Source organism: Mirounga leonina, unplaced genomic scaffold (assembly GCF_011800145.1).
Source record: "Mirounga leonina isolate KUSES-001 unplaced genomic scaffold, KU_Mleo_1.0 Mir_53, whole genome shotgun sequence".
Taxonomy (NCBI): Eukaryota; Metazoa; Chordata; class Mammalia; order Carnivora; family Phocidae; genus Mirounga; species Mirounga leonina.
This window is the reverse complement of record NW_023270807.1, coordinates 4,715,265-4,733,346: the sequence shown is the minus strand read 5'-3', so window position 1 is coordinate 4,733,346 and position 18,082 is coordinate 4,715,265.

Below are 18,082 nucleotides of genomic sequence, written 5' to 3'. Positions count from 1 at the left end.
GAGCCCGTCTCCTCATAGGAAAACCAGGGGTCACCGTGAGCCTCCTTGTAGGACCGTAGGGTTAAATGAGACAAGGTACGTCCGTAAAGGTCTTATCGGTGTCCCTGGCACCTGGCAAGGGCTCCCCTGCTGTGTTATTATGAACGGACCAGGATGCTAAGCCCACCAGCAATGCCCCCCCCATCCTACAGTGACCTCATGCCCAGCCGGCACCCTCGCCAAACTTGAACCAATCGAACCCTGGGTCGGCCTCCCTCTTCCCTGGTCCTGGGAGAAAAGGAGAGTAACATTTACATTCCTCCTAATTTTGTCCTTTTCAAATGTCAACAGGGAAGGGAGGGGACTCCGTTCCTCTCTCAGCTCTGTAGGGTCTCCCTAACAGAGCACCTCACTCCGCATCTCCGTCTGCTTAAGTGGGATGGGGGAGGGGTGCGAGTGGGGATGCCCTCTGGGATCCTTGGAGGATCGGGGTGGCTCAGGGGCAAATGAGACCCCCCTCCGTTAGGGTGTAGAGAGCTGGGGCTCTTCCTGGAGCCAGGTAATGCGGAAGGCAATAAGAAGCCAACTAATGAAAAGACAGGGGCGGGGGACACAGGTCCATCTGGCCCTTCAGCTCAGGATCGATGCGGTTCTTTCTATGGATGCATCCTAAAGTACCCCAAAACTTAATGGTTTAGATCTCTTATTTGATCACAGTTCTGTGGGTCAGAAATTCCGACAGGTTAGGCCAGGGGCCGTGCATCTCTGATCCATGTAATGTGTCCTTGGGCTGGAATGTCTATGGCCTCCTCATCCACAGGTGCGACACCTCAGGTAGGAGGGCTCGAAAGGCTGGGGGCTGGTTGGAAGGGCTTGATGGGGTCGTTTATCTGGCTTCCTTGGCTCTCTTCCATGTAGTCCTAGGGTCTCTCCCTCCCCTTGGGGCTTTTCCACCTGGTGGTCTTTCTGGAAATGTGGCTGAACTTCCTATGTGTGGTTCAGGGCTCACAGTTCAAAAGCGGAAGCTGTCAGGCAGTGGTGTGCTGGTAACTGGCTTTACCGGGGGAAAAAAAAAAGGAAGAAAAAGAGAAAAAAGAAGGAAGTGGGGGAAGGAAGGAGGGAAGGCCCTTGATTTGTAGTATTTGCCAATTTCTGTGGTATACGTACTTCCACCAAGACTAATTTCAAGCTACCAACTTGATGTCAATCAACTCAGAAAGTTCCTCAAAATTTAACAATCGGCTCTTGCAAGCTGGCATGAACCAGGGCTACAGGCTTTCTTAAGGAATGTTAGCCAGGAACTGAGCCAACATCCCTTCTGCCATATTCTATCAGTTAAGGCAGGTCTCAGGTGAGTGCAGAATCAGTGGGGGAGGGGGTACCCAAGGCCATGGTGCATGGAGGTGTACTTCATTGGGGCCCACCAAAGCAGCAGATCACCAGCTATCCTGACATTGTGCCCAGAGGTACCAGATGTTTGGGGCAGGCATTTGCTAATATTACCCCTTTCCAGGCTGAGGAGGTAATCAAGATGAAGGCCCTGAGATCAGAGCTGGGAGCAGCCTTACATCCTATCGCCTCCAGCAGGGAGGCACCTCCTCTCCAGGAGGGCAGTGGTATTATAGTTATTAGATGGTATTACAGAGCTTAAGAGTTTGGGGGAGCATAAGAAATGGATTCTTATGGGGCACCTGTGTGACTCAGTCGGTTTGGCATCTGCCTTCGGCTCAGGCCCTGATGTCAGGGTCCTGGGATTGAGCCCCGCGTCAGGTTCTCTGCTCAGTGGGGAGTCTGTTTCTCTCTCTCCCCCTTCCCGCTGCTTCTGCTCTCTCTCTCTCTCTCTCTCTCACACACACACGCACATGCACACGCACTCTTGCTCTCAAATTAAAAAAAAAGAAAGAAATGGATTCTTATTAAATGAGTGTTGTCAAATCTGGGAGTATGGTGGAGAGTGACATGAATCAACATGAAGAGGAAGGACAAAGAGAGGAAGAATGAACTCACCCAAACCCTATAATATAACGGAAGTTACTTGGGACTGGTATGGGGCAAAATTGCCCTCTCCATCCCATTTCCAGTGCCCCTGAAGCTGAATAAACCCAGGGGTTCCCACTAGAGACGATGCCATAGGTCTGCATAATATTTCCAATTTTTTTTTTTAATTTATTTGAGAGAGAGTGAGAGAGGACAAGCCAGAGGAGAGGCGGAGAGAGAGGGAGAAGCAAACTCCTACTGAGCCGTAAGCCTGATGTGGGGGGACTCGATCCCAGGACCCCAGAATCATGACCTGAGCCGAAAGCAGACACTTAACCAACTGAGCCACCCAGGTGTCCCATTGTTTCTAAATTTCTGACAGCTACTAATTTGGGGGTGTTTGGGAATGAGAAATTGGAATCTTGAGAATTCTTGGAAATCTCTGAAATCATAAATTATTCTGTATTTTCCATAACACTATATTTACAGGTTTTAAATGAGTGATAATAAATAATAAACAGTGAATCATTTTTCTGTAATAGGGTTATGCTAAAAGTTTTAGAGTCCTTTTGTTTAAAAAAAGACAATATTAATTTATTATTACTATGAACTAATATATTCTGACAAGATTATACATTTCAATAACATGTAAAATTGCTCCCTACCTGAAATAGACATTTGATAAGAGACAATGTCAAATAAAGAAACACGAACACAAAATTAATGACAAATAAAAATCATTAAAATTGAAAGATAACAGAAATATTTAATATTAAAATGTTTTCATTAAATATTAAATGACAATTTTAAAACACACAACACATTAATTGATTTAACAGTCTTGATCTTTGTTTTACAACAAATATTCCAGATATAGAAAAAAACCCTTTTGTGTTGACATTGTTTGAATCATCAAGCAAATGTTCAAAAGTGTCTTCAGTTTCGGTGTTAGGCACATGTGCTTCATATAAGCCCTCTTTTTTTTTTTAATAAAGCTTTTATTTATTTATTTGTCAGAGAGAGAAAGAGCGCACATAAGCAGGGGGAGCTGCAGGCTCCCTGCTGAGCAAGGAGCCCAACCTGGGACTCGATCCCAGAACCCTGGGATCATGACCTGAGTTGAAGGCAGATGCTTAACCAACTGAGTCACCCAGGGGTCCCTCTGTCTCTCTCTCTGTTTTTTTTTTTTTTTTTTAAGATTTATTTATTTATTTTAGAGAGACAAAGAGTGCAGTGGGGGAAGGGGCAGAAGGAGAGGGGGAGAGAGAATCTTAAGCAGATTCCACACTGAGCATGGAGCCCAAAGAGGGGCTCAATCTCATGACCCTGAGATCACCATCTGAGCTGAAACCGAGTGGGTCACTTAACCAACTGCGCCACGCAGGCACCCCCTCCTTTTTTTTTTTGAACAATGAAAACTCTTTGTGTGCTTGTCTTGATTTTTTTTTTTTTTTTTGCCATTGAAATTGATACTGCTTTTGCTCATTCAGATTTTAGACCAGTTTCTGGTTTCATGTCTGAGAATTCCACAACATTCCCTTTTTCTTCTCTTTACATTTCTTCCATTGTGAATATCTAAGCCCTGGTAAATGCCAGTGACCATGCCTGGATAGTACTTGAAGATTGTAATATTCAGATCCTAGCAAGGTTAACAGTACTTCACATACCAAAATTGCCAATTTAAGGGCTTATTTTGCTTCTGAAACTTATTTCTTGGAATATTGTTAATAAGTTTAATATAAAGTATACCATGCATATAAACTTCTTAATATTTATTTTATTTGTAAGACTGTCTCACCATGACAGTACACAGGGCCACAAACACACATTGATTTAATGGCAATAGCTACAAGCAAGACTTCTCACCTATGAGCTCCTGACCCAGTTCCCAGAGATGTTGACATTAACCTTCAACTCCATGGATAAGGGCTGTTTCTAGCATTTGCTTTCAACTTGACATCAGTTGACCCTATAAACCAGTAACATCTCTATGTCGATTATGAAACTTTAATTCTTGCAGGGGAATTATAATACTTTTTTCCATTTTTCAGTTTTCTGGACTGACTTCAACAAAGAGAATTTCTGAGAAGTGCTGGGAAGATATTAATGGGTTGTAACACTGGGTCTACAGCATGGCTTATGGGATGTGAGCTCTATCCAAGGAGAATGAAGTCTTGACATGCCTATCCCTGGATGGGATGCTATTACCTAGAGGTTGGAAAGGTCATTAAAGAGAGGGCTGGACTCCAGTAGAAAGACCAACCAACCCTGCATGGCTCCCCAGTGCCCTGCCTGTCTCCCCTGCTGAATTCTTGCAAGGCAAAGTTCCCCAGGGACCTATTCATAGCTCCCTTCTTGTCTTCATCTTTATGCTCTCTGGGGTACCCCATTCATGATCTTGGTTTCAATGTAATGATGGAACCCAAATTCACATCTCCAGCTCAGGCCCCTCCCATTTTCTACCTAAAGATCCATTTGCACATTTTTTTTTGCTTCCAACCACATGACTCCAGGCTTTACTGATTTAGAAGTCAGAATACCCAAGGCAGAAATGCTTCCACCAGGGGACAAAATGTCACCAGGCCCTTCTGTTTCTCATGCACAAGGGAGATTACAGTGTTGGCTGGGGCAACTCTAATTATCACTGGGAAACAATGGGACAGGGAGGTGTAATGGGGCATTTCCTAGTACTTCTAGGTCAAGGGGTAAACGTTAATGGAAGCCCATAGCAACACAAACAGGCAATACCATCCAAAACTCAGCCTTCCCCAGAAAGAGGGTTAAGATTGCCCCACCAGATAAAGAACTCTGGCCAGCTGAGGTACTTGTGAAGGGCAATGGGAGAGGGGATAAAATGACAAATACCAGCTATGGTCTTCTGATTAGATGCAGGAATGAGAACTATAGTTTTCACTCATATGATACTCCTTGCTTTGAGATGGATATATTCATCTATGTTAACAAAATTTCCTTTTTACTCCCATCTTCATTCCCTATTATTTTTATACAGTCATGTTTTTGATGTCTGTATTTGCAATTGATTGCATAGATTATAGAATATCAAGAGGAGATCATGATGGAATTAGGAGAAGATTGGACATCCCAGTTATTCTGGTGGAACTGATGTGAATTTGGGTTGTCCCCCTTTGGGGAAAAAGGTAAGTTTTCATTTGTGAGGAATAAATTCCATTATGTTGGGTGGAAGCAGGTTATGGTGGAGGTGCTCATGGTAAGTTTAAGAATGGAAGAAAGGTGTATGTTGACGTTGGGCAGCCAAGAGGTGGATTGTAGTGGACATCTGTCATTCTTCTTGTCTGCCTACATCCTTTAAACTTTCTTCCTTTATTTGGGACCTCCTTACCTTCTTTGTCTACCTTTCCCCTGAGTAGAAGCCAGTAGAGCTCACTTACCCAGCATGCCTTGCACCAGGTATCTAACTTCATACTATTTTTTTGAGCACTTGGGTTGTGCCAGACGCTGTGCTAAGCACCCTTCCTGCTATATCTCAATCCTTACAACTATTTTATGTGGTAAGTACTCTCAGTAGTCTCATATCAGAGACAAGGAAACAGACTCAGAGAGATTAAGTAACTTGTCCAAGACGACAGAGCTAATAAATGGTGGAGCTGAAATTCACAAGTAAATGGTGGACCCGGTGCCGTCTGACTGCGTGACTGAGCTTTTAACCATCTGCCTCCAGGTGACATCTGTATTTGATGGGAGAACACACAGATAATGTCATTATAATCTCAGCGTGTTCAGGGTATGACTCTAAGAGCAAGGGGGAAAAGCAACCAGTGGAGATCCAGGAAGACTTCTGGGAAAAGATCTAGTCTGAGCCGATCCTGAGGGATGCGGGGAACTGGCTAGATAAGGGGGGATGGGCAGGGCACTCCAGACTGGGAACCGCATGTGCAAAGGCCCAGAGGAATGAACTGACATGACTGCAGCAGCCATATTTCCATCGTGTGGAGGGGAGCGGAGGGAAGGAAGGCAGGGCCCAGATCCCTCAGAGTGCCAGGTGCTAAGCTGAAGAATCTGGACTTGATCCTAGAAGCTATATGGAGAGCAACAAAGGGATTTGCAGTGGATTTGTGATTCGGGAAATCTCTGGCAGAACAGTAAGATGGTTTGCGGGGTGTGTGCGCTGGAAGCAGGGCGCTCTAGGAGGCCTTTGCATAATCCAGGTGAGAAATGAGCAGAGTCACAGGGAAGAAGCCACAGTGAGGGGAAGAGGAAACGAACAGAAGGGATGGACATGACACGTGGAGGAGGTAGAATCTGCAGGACTTGGATGTGGATTCTAAGAGGAGAGTTAGAGCTCAGGGTTCAGTCCCAGATGGCTGCCTGGGTCATGGGGGAAATGGTGAGCCATCCACGGAGATGAACACAGGAGGAAGAAGGAACTTTAAAATTTTCAAGCACAGAGGTGGGCAGCCTCGGGGAGCCTGGGGCCGACGATGCACCTAACAACAGCTGGCAATTGCTAAACACATACAGCTCACTAGGCCCTGTGCTGAGAGCCAGCCTCACAGGGATGTGGTAAAGATGAAATGAGTTAATACATGTAAGGTGTTGAGAACAGTGCCTCTCACAAAGTAAGCACCCTGGAAGAATTTGCTGTTCTTACCGCTATTACTAGCCTTGATTTACAAAGAAACGGGGCACTATAAGAGAGGTGAGGTAGCTTGCCCAGGTCACATAGGCAAGGAGTAGCTGTCTGACCCTCGCGCAGTGCCCCCGACCTCACTCACACCTTGCTGTCCGCGGGTCGCAGAGTGTGGATAGTGCTCAGAGCCTGTGGATAGTGATCAGAGCGGTGGGGCAGAGGAGCTCACCCAGGGGGAGCATGAAAAGGACAAAAGCAGGGGCTGAGAACCGAGGCCCAGGGTACACTGATAAAGCTGTCTCCGAAGACCCTCAGCCGACCGTGTGCCCCCGGGGTCCACTGGTGCTCTGATGCAGGCACTGCTCACCCCTGCAGGGTTTTTAAACATTATGTTCCCACTATATTCCTGCGTCCCACCCAAGAACCTCTGCTTCAGTCGTTCTGGAAAAGTCAAGGTCCTGGGCCGACCTCGAGAGACCCGAGCTCACAGTGAACTCCTTCAGCATGGGTGGGATGCTGAGTGTCCTTGGCTGCAAGGTGGGGATAAATGTGGTACCTCTTAGGGGGTTGTGGTGAGGGTCAAGATAATGTTGTGCAATGTCCTCCACAAAGCGGAGCCCTTATTATTCTTGGCACTTAGTATTATTGCTATTGGTGCTCAGGGTTGACTCTCTGGGGTCTGGCCCAGCATCTAGGACTTAATGAAGAGCTGTGGAATGAATGTGTCCATCAGAGCACCTTGGTTCTGGTTCTAGCTTCCCTTTGGGTGCATCCCTCAGAGACTGTTTCCGGACTGGAGACCTTAACTGTACCCCACAGGGCTCCCAGGATGAAGTGAGAGCATCCAGGTCTGTATTTTGAGGACTGAGAAGTGTCCTACAAATGCAGTGCACTGTCCCGCTCTATCTCCCTTCCCCGGGGGTGGCTGGTGACAGGCCAGGGAAGGCGAGTGGGAGGCTGTTCTGAACTGGTGGGCAGCTCTTGGCTCCTGGTCAAATGGGGGGGTGGGGGGTGAGGTTGGCAGGTGGCCGGGAGGATGTGGGCCAGGCGTGGGCTGCCGCCGGCTCACCAGGGTCAGGAGGGATTGTGAGGCTAACGGACCACGGCCTCCCTCCTGCCCGTCCCAGAGCGTGTCTAACGGTTTGGCGTTCAGTGGTGTTGCACGCTCCCTGTCTGCTTGCCCCTGCGCACGTGTGTGTGTCTGTGGGTGTGCACACTTAGAGGAACCTCGACTATCTCCCAGAGTAGAGAGGGGGCGAGCATGCAATCTGTGAGAAGCCTCCTCTTGTATGCAGGAGAGATCATTGGAGCCCTCGGAGCGTTTAGGTTTGTTTGGGTGTCTGTCCTGATCTCTGCAAGCCCAGCACGTGCACATGTGTCTGTATGAGCTGCTTAATGGTGCCAGTGGACCACACATGGAGAAATGGTGGGCCGATAGTGATGGCGGGGTCAGCCTGGTGGCTAGGCACCACGGCTCACGCTGGGGGTGACAGTGTCGGTGGTGCCGAGGGTGGGTTGATGGTGGCCTCTTGCCTGGCACTTTCACACGCTGTAGACATTCTCCCTGTAGCTCAGGCCTTTCCTTGAGAAGGAAGGGTGATGAGGAGAAGGTTGGGAGGAGGGGAAGAGAGGAGACGGGTCCTTAGCTCTCAGGACCCACTGTCCAACCAGCAGTCTCTCCTGGACAATCCAGCTCTTCCAGTATCATTTTTTTCCTCCAGAAAGCAGTGCGCTTTTGCTGTGTGATTGGGAAGGTAATGGGTGGGAGCAAGCCCCTGCTGTGGCATTTTTATCTGGGTGGAGTGAACACGCTCCGCCCGGCTTTCCTCTACTGCTCCCCTACCCAGAATGCCTTCCATTCCGGCTGACATCTCACCTATCCCTAAAGGCTCAGCTCAAATGCACCCTGTTTATCACACCTTCCTAGGTCTCACACGATAGAATTAAATGCTCTGTCCTTGGAGCTCCTCAGTTGCGAAGACAACTGTGTAGTAGTTTTGTGTGGTTCTGGGTGGGCCCAAGTTACATTACAAACTTGGTCGGGGCGCCTGGGTGGCTCAGTCTGCCTTCAGCTCAGGTCATGATCCTGGGGTCCTGGGATCGAGCCCTGTATCAGGCTCCTTGCTCCATGGGGAGCCTGCTTCTCCTTCTCCCTCCACCCTTCCTCCCACTCGTGCGCGCTCTCTCTCTCAAATAAATAAATAAAATCTCAAGGAAACAAAAAACTTGGTCAATGTCAGGGCGCCTGCGTGGCTCAGTCGGTTACGCATCCCACTCGATTTTGGTTTGGGTCATGATCTCAGGGTTGTGAGATGGAGCCCTGCTCGCTGGGGGAGGGGGGGCTCCCTGGAGATTCTCTTCCTCTCCCTCTGCTCCTCCCCTCCGCTTGCTCTCTCTCAAATAAATAAATAAATCTTTAGGAAAAAACAAACTTGGTCAATGTCCTTCTCCAATTTAGACCATAAGTTCTTGGGGTTCAGGTCTGTGTGGCCGGAGACACCAAGGCCTGGTACAGTGGTGTCTCGTTTCACAGCTAGGTCTCTGCGGGAAACACCCTGATTTGGACCACTTGCCAATCTCTGTGGTCTAAATACTGCCACTATGTTAAAGCTACCCACGTAACACCACTGCAGGTGGGGTTGGGAAGAAGCATATACCATCAGCTCTGTGGGCTGCTATGAGCTGGTTCCAGTATGCAATTGCTGATTCATGTCTATGCCCCATAAATGTTGACATCAGCTAGTGCCTGGCACATAGTAGGCCCTCACTACCTGCCTGAATGAATAAATGAATCAGCGAATACATAAATAAATGAATGGCTGAAGGCATGGATGGGCGGGTGAAATTAAATCAAGTGGCTAAGGCAGTGGTGACTCATGGCTGACTCTGGCAGGGGGAGGTGGGAGGAGAGAAGAGGTGTGTCTGTGTCAGGCAGGGGCATGGGCGGTCAGCACCAGGCAGATCCAAGCTACCCCAGTCTCCCACCCAGAGGACCTTCCTGCTTCCCCCTCCCCCCCCCATTCCTCTGGTGCTGAGGCTTCTTTGCATTTTCTCATAAATAACCTGTAATGCTGCTGAATGCAGTTTTCTTGTTGGGTCTTTTGTTTCTTCAATCATGACAAAAGCTGCACTAATGAGTTATTGGAAAAACCAAGCCTGCTCCAGGCCAGAGAGGCTGGGTGAGCAGGGAGGAGGGGGGAGGTGCAGAGCCCGCGGGGCAGGGAGCTGAGCCATTCCGAGGAGGAGAGCTGGCGAGCTCTAGAGAGGGAATTTAAAAAGCCCTAATAGCTCCTATGTGTCCAGGGCTTTCCAGTTCACATAGACTACCTCAAGCAATCCTTCTCCCCACGCTGGTTGGGCAGGTGTTATTCCTGGGGGGAAATACCATTCTTATATCATCCCATTGCTCTCAGGTGTTTCCACCTCAGGGCCTCTGTCTGCACACCCTTGCAGCCAGGTATCTGCTTGTCTCCCTCCCTGACTTCACTTAGCTGCTTGATTGAACTGAACATGTCCTCACAGGGACCTTCCCCGACGACCCTGTCTAAAGGGATACCATTCCTCCTTCTCCACCCCCTTGCCTATTTTAATTTTGTTCTCACAGCACCAACTATAATCTGATGTCTTGGGTTGGATTTCCCCAGAGCAGACCCAAAACAAGTATTTGAGGGCAAGTAGTGTTTGGTGACTCCAGGAAACACCCACGGGAGAAGGGGGAAGTGATCCAGGGAAGGGAAGGCAGCCGATAACGGGCATATTTCCCCCCAGTTACTGTGGGGAACTGGAGCCCAGTCCTGCTAGGGAACTCTGGGAGCTAGTGTGGGACACACGCCTCAGAAACGTCCTGAGGGGAGAGGGAACCGGGGTATTTATGCACCAGTTCTGTGAGTCTCTGGCTAACAGCTGCGCCCAGGGAGCTGGGAGACCCTGGCCCTTCTGCCCACGTGGGTAGGCACAGAAGCCTCAAGCAAAGGCACCCTCTAATGGGGTGCTGGCAATTAGAAGTCAGCCAGAGGGTTAGTTAGTATGAGAGGATGTGGGCCGAGCTCCCACAGCATCTACTAGACCTGGGATGGTATAACAATATTATTGTCTGTCTTACCCACTAACATCGAAGAGAGAGACTTTGTTATGTTCACTGGTATATCCTCTGTGCCTGAAACAGTGTGTGGTAATCATGACATAGTTGTTGAATGAACAGATGCCCGTTTTACAGATAAAGATGGTGAGGCTTGGAGACGTGAAGGACTGCGCCCAAGATTAGACTCATGCACAACAGAAGTATTTACTGAACACCTCTTTTGGGTCCAACACTTCAGTCTCTCTGACTCCAATTTCTGGGCTTCCCCTTAGGAACCCTCTTCCCCTGCCTGGGTCCTAGGAAGGGGAAGGTGGGGCTTTGGTGACTCCATTCTGTACCCCCTGGCACATAAATGCCTCAGTCTGACCTCACAAGGAGAGGTCTGAGAAGCCATCATTCAAGGGATGAGTTGTATTGCCACGATCTATACTGAGATGTTATTTGGTGTTTTTCCCACTTCACTTGGAATAGTGACAGATATTTCCCCCTTCTCCATCCCAAGAAAGGAACCAAGGTCAGCCTCTAAGTCTGGGCTTTTTTGCCTCAAAGAGCTTTGGGTTTTGTTGTCAAAGCAGGGATTCCTGTCCCTTCTCCCCCCACCCCCGTTAGGTTTGGGGGGTGGAGGTCTCCTGGGGGGGAGTGAAGAGAGAGGGGACTGGACAAGGAATGAGGAAAGTGGCCTGACTAGGAGGGAAAAGGGAGACAGACCTCTCAGCCAGGGAAGGACAGAGATTTGGGGGCTTTTGTTTGGGGCCTTGTGTCTCTCTGGCCTGTGGTGCCAGATGGGGCCGTTTGTGGAGGCTAAGTGATAAGCACTGAGGCCTGGAGGGGCTCCAGGGCCCACTTGTGGTCATGAGAGGGCTGCTGTGGGGACCCCAGAGCCTGTCCAGGGAGGCCAAGCCCGAGAGAGGCCTGGCCCAGGGTTCAGGAGCCAAGGTGACAGGAGTTAATTACCATGGCAACCACAAGGCCTCAGGCCACTTCTCCTGGGTTCCAGATTCTTCTATTACCTGAGACTCCCGTCCCCAAACATAACTAAGGTTGATTTCTCAGCACTCTGGCAATTGGAGACTTGGGATCAGAATTTATTTGACTTGAAAAAATAAAACCGTATGACATTTATTGCATGTGGATGTTGCTGAGTAAATTCAAGCCCACTCCAGTGCAAAGGGACCTGAGGGCCTCTGGATGAGAGGCCCTCACAGGCCTCCTGTCTGCTGGCTGGCCTGGCCAGGCAAAGCCAAACCCCAGGGCAGGCCTCCTGGGTGTTTAGAGGGCCAAGGAGGCCACAGGGGAAACACTGGAAGAATTTAAATTTTTTTTTAAAAGATTTTGTTTATTTATTTGACAGAGAGAGAGTGGCAGGCAGAGGGAGAGTGAGAAGCAGGCTCCCCACTGAGCAGGGAGCCCGACGCGGGACTCGATCCCAGGACCCTGGGATCAAGACCTGAGCCGAAGGCAGACGCTTAATGACTGAGCCACCCAGGCGCCCCTGGAGGAATTTAATTAAAAAAAAAAAAGTATTTGAAAATCACATTTGTTTATTTCTGATTGTAAAAATAATCCATACTGCTTATAGGAAATTGGGGGAAAAAATAGAAACACATGAAGACAGAAATGCAAATCGCCCATAATCCCAGCACCCACGATAATCATTAAAATGGCATTATCTGTCGTCTCATCTTTATTCTGCATACAGCTTTCTACATAATTGAGACCCTATTAATATTATTTATATAATTTAAATTCTATCTAAAGTGGACAACAGGTTCCTGAAGTCTGCACAGTGAAGAAACGGAGAACACGCACACAAACACTCCTCCACAAACACCCACACATTAATTTTCACAGATGGTGGAGAATGGAGCAGGGGAAAGACCCATGAACAGTACTAACGGGTCCCTACCCTGTTACCCAACGGCGTCATGACCCCGAAGTTACTTCACCCTCTCTGCCTTAGTTTCCCAAGCTATAAAATGGGGGGTTGATAAAACCCCATTTAACTGCCTCCCAGCATCTTGGGGAGGGTCAGACATGAAAGCCCTTTATCAACTGTAGTGGTATCACTAAGCCATGTGGTGGCAGTCGAACTCGGAGTTCCAGCTTTTGGCATTTGATGTACTGTGTGGCTTTGAGCCAGTTCCTTAGTTTCTCTGGTCTTAGCTACCGACTTAGTTAAATGAAGGACTGGACTACGCTTCCTAAAAAGAAGACTAAGAATTTTGGGAACACTTACTATATACCAGGCACTGGACTGAGCCCTTCGTATGCATTTTCTCATTTGATTCCCCTCCTAGCTCAGTGGGGTCAGTGCTATTCTTACTATCCTTTCACCCATGAGGAAACAGACACAGAGAGGTTAAGTGACCTGCCCACAGTTGCTCAGCTAGTAAGGAATAGAGCTAGGGTTAAAATTAAGGACTCCTGAGCACTGCTTGTCACGTGTGACTATTAAGCACTTGAAAAGTGGCCAGTGTGACTGACTTCTAATTTTTACTTTATTAAAACTCAAACAGCAACTAGTAGCTCGTGCCTATGTGTCAGCCGGCGCAACTCTAGGGCTGTTAGCTTTAGGCCCCTCTTCTAGGTCAGAGGTGAAGGGTATGGACTCTATAGTCTCTGGAGCCAGATCATCTGGTTTGATAATCAGTTTTGCCACTTACTAGCTGTGTGACCTTGGGGGAGTGACTGAACCTCTCTGTTCCTCAGTTTCCCCCACCTCTAAAACGAAGATGAAGCTCTCTACCTCCTTTGATGGTCCTGAGGGCATTTTATGGTTATGTGATGGTACCCCTACTCCTTCAGATAAGCCCTGGGTTGGAGGACCGAAAGGGTGAGAAGTGGAGCTAGACTGTCCTCACAGGGCTGAGGGGGGGGGTCCCTTGGGCACCCTCTCCCTGGGCCTGGGCCAGATGTGGCTCCCAAAGGCCCTGGATGGTGGACTTGGCGCATACCAGAGGAGAGCGGGGAGAGCCAGATAAGAAGATGAGTTCATCAAAACGGCAGCGAGCGTCCAGGGCTCCTCGTGTGTGCATGCGGAACAATGAGGCTGCCTGGCGGTCAGGACCCCTTCTTCCCCCACTGCGTCCTGCAGGGATGCGACCATTAGGCCTGGTGTGACCTGCAGGGGGAGGGGCCAGAGGGGGCGGGTGTGTGGGGGGGAGAGGGGGTTGGGAAGTGAAGCGGGGGGAATGAGGTACAGGGTGGGATGACACCAGCTTGTCCTGAGGTTGGCTCCGAGCAGTGGGAGCTGCAGCGAGGCCACCCCTTTGCACGCTGGGGTGGGAGGTGGGCGCCATTCCTGTTGTATTCTATGTAAATGGCGCCCCCTGGAGTGTATGCCACGCAGCTGTCCTGTCCGTGTGTGTGTGTGTGTGTGTGTTTGTCTGTGATTATCCCACTCCCGATTTCCTGCCTCTCACCCTTTTACATGGATCAAAAAGAGGTGATGACAAAAGGAGCAAACATTTGCTGGGGAAGTTAAACAGAAAGGAAGCAAGAAAAAATATCTGCCCAGTCCCTGGGCCCAGCCCTGGCCCCGTTCCCCCCCACTTGATTTCAGTTTCACCCCCCTCCTGCCCTTTCCTCCTTTCCCCACAGATCCCAGCCTGACTCTTCAAGCTGGAGAACATTTGATACTGCTTCCTAAGAGCTGCACGGAGAAGGGGAGAAAGACCAGCTCAGCGAAACTTGATGCCTACCTCCGGGGCCGCTGGGACCCTGGGGGCAGATGCCAGAGGACAGAGCCCCCTTCAGCCTGGCAGAGGCTCCCCACCCCCCCGCCTCCTAGAAAGCATTCCAGAATGAGGCAGAAGTGGGGGGTCACATCCCCTGCCCCTTGTTTACACAGCGTTTCCCAAAACCTCTGGCCCTCCCTTGCCTACTTCCCTCTCCTGAGAATTTGCTTTCTCGCAGCCTGTACTGAACACACATATTTCTTCTTATATATTTATTATTTTTATTTGTCCCTCATCTACATATTGTCTGGATAATTTGGGCTTCCCTTATCCTGGTAATTCAGGTCTTGCCTGGAGCCTGTTTTCGTGTGAGTTCAGTTCATTTGAATGAGCAGACATCAAGTGACTTCCAGGCGCTCAGCCCTGCGCCGGGTGCTGTGCGTGACCCGGGGAGTGACATCCACCTGTCCGAGAGCTCACAGCACAGGTGGGGACAGGGCACACCACACAGATGCCGCTCTCAACCTGGGGTTGGGGGGGACATCCACAAGCCCAGCTGGAGCCTTGGGAGAGTTGCTGAGCTCCAGTGTTCTGCAATCCCCTTGGCCAGATGTGTCCCTAGGGAGGCTAGCGGACTGAGGTGGGGAAGGGGTTTGTTGCTGGGCTGGGGCCTGGACCCCAGAGAGAGCGGGTTTTCTTCCCTCCGGGTGCTGACTGCTACATGCCAGCTTCACAGTCTCGCCTTCAAACAGGCCTGGTTCCCAGGAGCCCAGAGAGACATTTGCATTAGGAAAAATACCCAAATAAAACACCAGGCTTCTTCCCTTGGGCTTGGTTGAAACTTGGAAGGTTGTAGGCAACCAGGCTTAAAGTAGGAAACAATCTTGCAGTGAGAGCCAGGAATTCAGAGTAACCAGCAGGATGTCTTCCTTGTTCCCCATCTCCTTAGCCCTTACCCACATCCTGATTACTTTATTACTGTTACAGTGTGTCTGCTCCTAGATCTCTATCCTGACTCCATTTTTATACAATCCATAACTCTATGGTAGCAGTCTCCTCCCCCAGACTGGGGCTCCCTGAAGACAGGCCTGTGTCTCCCCTCAGACTGGGGCTTCCTGGGGCAGGGCTGGGTCTCCCCTCAGACTGGGGCTCCCTGAGGGCAGGGCTGTGTCTTCCCTCAGACTGGGGTTCCCTGAGGGCAAGGCTGTGTCTCCCCTCAGACTGGGGCTCCCTGAGGGCAGGGCTGTGTCTCCCCTCAGACTGGGGCTCCCTGAGGGCAGGGCTGTGTCTCCCCTCAGACTGGGGCTCCCTGAGGGCAGGGCTGTGTCTCCCCCTCAGACTGGGGCTCCCTGAGTCAGGGTTATGTCCCCCCACCCCCAGCCTGGGACTCCCTGAGGGCAGGGCTGTGTCTTTACTTGTATGTCTTCAGCAGAATACCCAGTATGATGAAGGCACAATGCCTGGCTCAATACATATTTGTTGAATTAATAAATAGCCAGGAGAACCCAACTTTTTCAGCGCATTCACCTCCTTCCCAGACCTACCCAGTGGGGAAGCAAAGCTGGGTAAATCAGTATTCTTTACACCCACTCAGAGTGGAAAGACCATGTGTTTTCCAAGCTGGTGTTAAAACCAAACTACTTTTGATCCAATGAACCATCAGCTCAAAAAAGTTAAACAAAACCCCCCCTGTCCCAACAGTAGTGTGGACAAAGGGAGCTCGGGACAGCTGAGGTAACCCTCGCTGGGGAAAGGGTGTCATGCAAATAACAGGCCACAGACACAGCTCATAAGCCTTTGGAGTCTGATCGAGGAGCCATCTCAGAGCCAGGCTAGGCACATCTGCTGACTGTGAAAATGAGAATCTGGAGCCCAGAGAGGGAAGATCCCCCAGTGAGGCATGGCACATTTGTGGAAAGGTGGCCAGACAGGGGGAAGGGACTCCTGTCTCTTTTGAATCCCCACCGCCATCGTTCTGGGACTGGCATCTTCTTTTTTTTTTTATAAGATTTTATTTATTTATTTATTTGAGAGAGAGAATGAGAGAGAGAGAGAGCATGAGAGGGGGGAGGGTCAGAGGGAGAAATAGACTCCCTGCTGAGCAGGGAGCCTGACGTGGGACTCGATCCTGGGACTCCAGGATCATGACCTGAGCCGAAGGCAGTCGCTTAACCAACTGAGCCACCCAGGCGCCCCTGGGACTGGTATTTTCAATAACTAATTGTTAAGCTAGTCAGCGAATGTCTCTTTGGCTCTGTCTTCACATCTGTAAAATGAAGGAGGTGCCTTAACTCACAGGGACATTTTAAGGACCAAGCAGGGTAGTGGGCATGGGATTCCTTGGAGAGGTCCAATGTGAGGGTACCCTTGGTGGCTGTAAAATAATTTACAAGAGGACCCATTTAAATTGGACTTTCAAAAGTGATTGTCTCCCTCTCTCACAACCTAGCCCCATCATTTTTTAGGTGCCAGTTCATACGATAAGCATTTATTGGGCACCCACTAAGTGCCTGGCACTGTGCCAGGTGCTAGGGATACTGTGGCAGCCCCTTCAATCAGTTCCTTATACAGAGCCAGAGTGAGCCTGCTAAATGAAAGTCAGATCCTCTCCCTCTTCCGATCAAAACCCTGCCATAGCTCCCATTTACTTGGGGTGAAACCCAACCTCCTGCATTGACCCCAAGGCCCAAAGGACCTGCCCCCTGAACCTCTCCGATGTCAGCTCCTACTGCTCTGCTGTCACCTGCTCAGCTGCACCAAATGCTCCTCACCACAGGGCCTTTGCACCTGCTGCCCCGTCTCCCTGCAGTGTTCTCCCCGCAGAGATTGGCACAGGTGGACCCCTCTCTTCCTTAAGGGCATGACTCCAATGTCAATGGAATCTTGTCCAGACACCCTGTCATTCCTACTCCTCTTCTAGCTGTAGCATTGTCCTTACTGTCTAAATACTATCTATTTTCCTTATTTACATAGTCTGTTGTCTGTCTCTTCACTAGAATATAAGCTCCCTGAGGGCAGAGGTTCTTGTCAGTTTTCACATTGAATCTGCGGTGCCTTGAGTGGACCCTGGCACATAGTAGGAGATGCTTGCTACGTGAACGAATGGTGAACAGACGGAGTCTCCGCTCTCAGGAAGCCTGCATTCCAGAGCAGAGGGTCTGCAGGCAGTTTGGAAGGAAGAGGGAGTGGGGGGAGCTACAGAACCTGGGTGTCACAAGTCTCCGGGGCCCCTCCTCTCCAAGGCTTCACTGCGGGATTGCACTGTCACCAGTCTGGAGCACACGTTTTATAACAGGAGTTAACTGCTTACTAATTAGCTGCTGGAACCATTAATTGGCCATTTGTTAGAGCCTGAATTAATAAACTGGTCTTTCAGTGGGGTCATAACTCTCCTCGGCCTTCACCCCCTCCCACCCCAGCCAGCCTTCACCTCCCCCAACCAGAAAGTGTCTTGCCCTGAGATTGAATCAATTCCTGCCACTGTACGATTTTCAGAGACAATTTCCCTAGCAAGCCACGACACCATTCCCACAGAATTCTTCTAGCTCTCTCTCCCTCTCTTCCCTTCTCCCAGGCTCTGAGTTCCTTTGGGCAGGAGATGGGGGAGCTTTCTTATAAGGAGCTCTCACAACAAAAGCCCTGAGCTGCCCTGCCTGGCCAAGATCTGGCATTCCTGGTTCCCTGGCGTGGCACACACCCCCTCAACCAGCAGCTAGTTCCTGAAACCTCCTGGAGCCCAAGGGCTGGGTTTTCTCTGGG